The following is a 5,853-nucleotide window of genomic DNA, read 5'->3' as shown; positions in this document are numbered from 1 at the left end:
GAACTCAGAAATCCGCCTGCCTCTGCCTCCCAAGTGCTGGGACTAATATATTCAGCTTTTTTATATTTTAGTTTTCATTTTTCTGATGGGTTCTTGCTGAATTAGTTTGGCCTTAAACTCATGCTATAACCCAGACAGGCCTTGAACTAATAATCCCCCTGCCTCAGCCTCTGAGTACCTGTGATTTCAGGCCTGTACATCCAATCCCATTAGCTGTGATTACATTTTCCCTGACTTTAAAATCCACTTCCCTACAATACCTCAAGGATGAAATATATAATTCTGGAAAATAAAAGTTGGTTTAAAGAAAAGATTTATAGAGGTGTGAACTCTGCAGCCAGGCCCACAGCACCCAGAGGAGGCTCTACTTCCAGGTGCTCTAGCATGCCCAGTATCGTAGGATCGGGGTGATTAGGATACAACATCTGATCCAGCACCACCAGTAGTAACTGGGACCTGCAGGACCTCCAGGGATGCAGGAACCCCACCTGACCAGTGGCTTGGGTTCCTTACAGTCTACATCAGTTTACCTTGGGCACAAACTCAACAGCAAGCCCCACAACATCCAGAGGAGGCTCAAATCCTAGTCACTCTAACACACCCAGGATCACAGGATCACAGGATCACAGGAGCTTGGTCACACCAGTTTCTCAGGGGCCCAGAGGCAGCTTAATTCTCAGGAACTCTGACACACCCAGAATCTCAGGATCACAGGATCCTGGAATCACAGGATCACAAAGAGAGTTGGACTCTGAGGAGAAAACAAGATATTCCTTGACAAAACCAAATTTACAAAATATCTTTCCATAAATAGATGGAAAACACCAACACAAGAAGGGAAACTACACCCTAGAAAAAGCAAGAAAGTAATCTTTCAATGAACCTAAAAGAAGATAGCCACACAAACATAATTCCACCTCTAACAACAACAAAATAACAGAAAGTAAGAATCACTTTTCCTTAATATCTCTTAACATCAATGGACTCAATTCCCCAATAAAAAGGCATAGACTAACAGACTGGATATGTAAATAGGACAGAGCATTTTGCTGCATACAAGAAATGTACCCCAGTGACAAAGTCTGACACTACCTCAGAGTAGAAGGCTAGAAACCAATTTTCCAAGAAAATGGTCCCAAGAAACAAGCCGGAGTAGTCATTCTAATATCGGATAAAATTGACTTTCAACCAAAGTTATCAAAAAGGATAAGGAAGGACACTTAATGCTTATCAAAGGAAAAATCTACCAAGATGAACTCTCAATTATGAACATTTACATTTTAAATGCAAGGACACCCACATTCCTAAAACAAACTTTACTAAAGCTAGAGGCACACATCACACCTTACACAATAATAGTGGGAGACTTCAACACCCCACTCTCAGCAATGGATAGATCATGGAAACAAAAACTAAACAGAGATTCAGTGAAACTAACAGAAGTTATGAACCAAATGGTTCTAACAGATATTTATAGAACAGTTCATCTTAAAGCAAAAGAACATACATAACTTCTCAGCACCTCATGTACCTTCTCCAAAACTGACTATATAATTTGTCACAAAACAAGCTTTAACAAATACAAGAAGATTGAAATAATCCCATGCACCCTATCAGATCATGGCAGATTAAGGTTGGTCTTCAATAACAACAAAAACAATGGAAAACACACATACACATGGAAGCTGAAAAATACTTTACTCAGTGATAACTTGGTCAAGGAAGAAATAAAGAAAGAAATAAACACTTTTTAGAATTTAACAAAAATGAAGACATATCATACCAAAACTTATGGGACACAATGAAAGCAGTGGTAAGAGGAAAATTCATAGCTCTAAGTACCTTCAAAAAGAAGCTGGAGAGAGCTTATACTAGGAGCTTGATAGCACACATGAAAGTTCTAGAACAAAAAGAAGCAAATAAATTCAGGAGGAGTAGACAGCAGGAAATAATCAAACTCAGGGCTAAAATCAACCAAGTAGAAGCAAAATGAACTATACAAAGTATCAAAAAACCCAGGAGTTGTTTCTTTGAGAAAATCAACAAGATAGACGAACCCTCAGCCAGACTAACTAGAGGGCAGAGAGACAGTATCCAAATTAATAAAATCAGAAATGAAAAAGGAGACATAACAAGAGAAACTGTGGAAGTTCAAGAAATCCTCAGATCCTACTACAAAAGTTTATACTCATCTAAATTGGAAAATCTGAATGAAATGGACAATTTTCTAGACACATACCAGGTGCCAAAGTTAAAACAGAATCAGATAAATCATCTAAACAGTCCCATAGCTCCTAAAGAAGTAGAAGCAGTCATTAATAGTCTCCCAACCAAAAAAAAGCTCAGGACCAGATGGGTTTAGTGGAGAATTCTATCAGACCTTTAAAGAAGACCTAATACCAATACTCTTCAAACTATGACACAAAATAGAAACAGAAGGTACACTACACAATTCATCCTATGAAGCTACAATTACACTTATATCTAAACCACACAAAGACCAACAAAGAAAGAGAACTTCAGACCAATCTCACTTATGAACATTGATGCAAAAATACTCAATAAAATTCTCACCAACTTAATCCAAGAACACATCAAAATGATCATTCAACACAATCAAGTAGGCTTCATCACAGGGATGCAGAGATGGTTCAATATATGGAAATCCATTAACATAATCCACTACATACCCAAACCCAAAGGAAAAAATGCATGAACATTTCATTAGATGCTAAAAAAGTATTTGACAAAATTCAGCATCCCTTCATGTTAAAAAATTCAAGGCCCATACCTAAATATAGTAAAAGCAATATGTAGCAAACCAGTAGCCAACATCAAACTGAATGGAAAGGAACTTGAAGCAATCCCACTAAAATCAGGGACTAGACATGGCTGCCTACTCTCTCCAATGTATTCAATATAGAACTGGAAGTTCTAGCCCAAGAAATTAGACAACAAAAGGAGGTCAAAGGGATACAAATTGGAAAGGAAGAAGTCAAACTATCACTATTTGCAGATAATATGATAGTATTCTTAAGTGACCCCCAAAGTTCCACCAGAGAACTCCTAAAGCTGATAAACAAATTCAGCAAGGGGCTGGATATAAAATTAACTTAAACAAATCAGTACCCTTCCTCTACTCAAAGGATAAACAGGCTGAGAAAGAAATTAGGGAAACTACCCCCTTCACAATAATCACAAATAATATTACATACCTTGGTGTGACTCTAACTGAGCAAGTGAAAGATCTGTATGACAAGAACTTCAAGTCTCTGAAGATAGAAATCAAAGAAGATCTCAGAAGATGGAAAGATCTCCCATGCTAATTGATTGACATCATTGATATAGTAAAAGTGGTCATCTTGCTGAAAGCAATCTACAGATTCAATGCAATCCCCATCAAAATTCCAAATCAATTCTTCATAGAGTTAGAAAGAGCAATTTGGAAATTCATTTCAAATAGCAACAACAATAAAAACAGGATAGTGAAAACTATTCTCAACAATAAAAGTACTTCTGGGGGAATCACCATCCTTGACCTCAAGCTGTACTACAGAGCACTAGTGATAAAAACTGCATGGTATTGATACAGAGACAGGCAGGTAGATCAATGGAAGAAAAATGAAGACCTAGAAATGAACACACACATATATAGTCACTTGACAAAAGAGCTAAAACCACCCAATGGAAAAAAGACAGCATTTTTAACAAATGGTGCTGGTTCAACTGGTGGTCAGCATGTAGAAAAATGCAAATCAACCCATTCTTATATCTGTGTACAAAGCTCAAGTCCAAGTGGATCAAGGACCTCCACATAAAACCAGATACACTGAAGCTTATAGAGGAGAAAGTGTGGAAGAGCCTCTAAACATGGGCACAGGGGAAAATTTCCTGAACAGAACACCAATGGCTTTTGCTGTAAAATCAAGAATCAACAAATGGGACCTCATAAACTTGCAAAGATTCTGTAAGGCAAAGGACACTATCAATGGGACAAAAGGCAACCAACAGGTTGGGGAAAGATCTTTACCAATCCTACACTCAACAGAGGGCTAATATCCAATGTATGCAAAGAACTCAATAAGTGAGACTCCCGAAAATCAAATAATTCTATTAAAAATGGGGTACAGAACTAAACAAACAATTTTCAACTGAGGCATATTGAATGGCCAAGAAGCACCTAAAGAAATGTTCAACATCCTTAGTCATTGGGGAAATGCAAATCAAAAAAAAAAAAAAATCCTGAGATTTCACCTCACACTAGTCAGAATTGCTAAAGTCAAAAACCCAAGTGACAGCAGATGTCATTGAGAATGTGGAAAAAGAGGAATACTCCTCTATTGTTGGTGGGATTGCAAGCTGGTATATCCACTTTGGAAATCAATTTAGCAGTTCTTCCGAAAATTGGACCTGAGGACCCACGTATACCACTCCTGGCCATATACCCAGAAGATGCTCCAACATGTAACAAGGGCACATGCTCCACTATGTTCATAGCCACCTTATTTATAATAGCCAGAAGCTGGAAAGAACCCAGATGTCCCTCAACAGAGAAATGGATACAATGGCGTACTACTCAGCTATTAAAAACAATGAATTCATGAAATTCATCGGCAAATGAATGGAATTAGAAAAATACCATCTTGAGTAAGGTAACCCAATCACAAAGAACACACATGATATACACTCACTGATAAGTGGACATTAGTCCAGAAGCTTGGAAAACCCAAGATACTATTCACAAACCTCATGAAACTCAAGAAGCAAGGCCAAAGTGTGGATACTTTGGTCCTTCTTAGAAGGGAAACAAAATACCTATGGAAGGAGTTACAGAGACAAAGTGTGGAGCAGAGACTGAAGGAATGACCATCCAGAGACTGCCCCACCTGAGGATCCATCCCATATACAGTAACCAAACCCAGACACTATTATGGATGCCAAGAAGTGCTTGCTGACAGAAGCCTGTTTTAGCTGTCTCCTGAGAGGCTCTACTAGAGCTTGACAAATACAAAGGTGGAGGCTCACAGCCAACCATTGGACTGAGAAAAGGATCCCTAACAGAAGAGCTAGAGAAAGGACTTAAGGAGCTGAAGGTGTTTGCAACCACATAGGAAGAACAACAATATGAACCAACCAGACCCTCCTAGCTCCCAGGGACTAAACCATCAACAAAGGAGTACACATGGCTCCAGTTGCATATGTAGCAGAGGATGGCCTTGTCATGCATCAATGGGAGGAGAGGTCCTTGGTCCTATGAAGGCTGCACAGATGCCCCAGTGTAGGGGAATCAAGAGCAGAGAGATGGGTGTTGGTGTGTGGGTGGAGGAACACCATAATAGAAGCAGAAGGATGGAGGATGGGATAGCGGGTGTCTTGGGGGGGAAACTGGGAAAGAGGATAACATTTGAAATGTAAATGAAAATATCCAATAAAAGAGGAAAAAAAAGAGATATAGTGTTTTTGCTGTATCATACTCATTGAGGAAAATTGGATCTATGTGCCCTGGAGGGCAATATGCTCAAGTTAGCCCACAGCCTTTCAAGCTCCCAAGGGCCAAAGAACACTTAAGGAAGATAGAAAAAAAAGAAAGAAAAAAACAACAGCAACAAACAAACAGATCTTTAACCAAATTTGGTATCAGATTAGGTCATATTTATACCCTTGTCAAATATGACCAGCCAGAGCTGAGTTTGAGATAAAAATTAAAAGACGAATGTATGCTGTGGTTGATTTAACATCATAACTCAGAACATGACTACAGGATTGTGAAGCCAGGAATGACATTTATAATGAAAAGAATTCATGTGCCTGCGTGTGTGTGTGTGTGTGTGTGTGTGTGTGTGTGTGTGTGTG

This window comes from Mastomys coucha, unplaced genomic scaffold (genome assembly GCF_008632895.1).
Source record: "Mastomys coucha isolate ucsf_1 unplaced genomic scaffold, UCSF_Mcou_1 pScaffold15, whole genome shotgun sequence".
NCBI lineage: Eukaryota > Metazoa > Chordata > Mammalia > Rodentia > Muridae > Mastomys > Mastomys coucha.
This window is presented reverse-complemented; position numbering follows the sequence as displayed.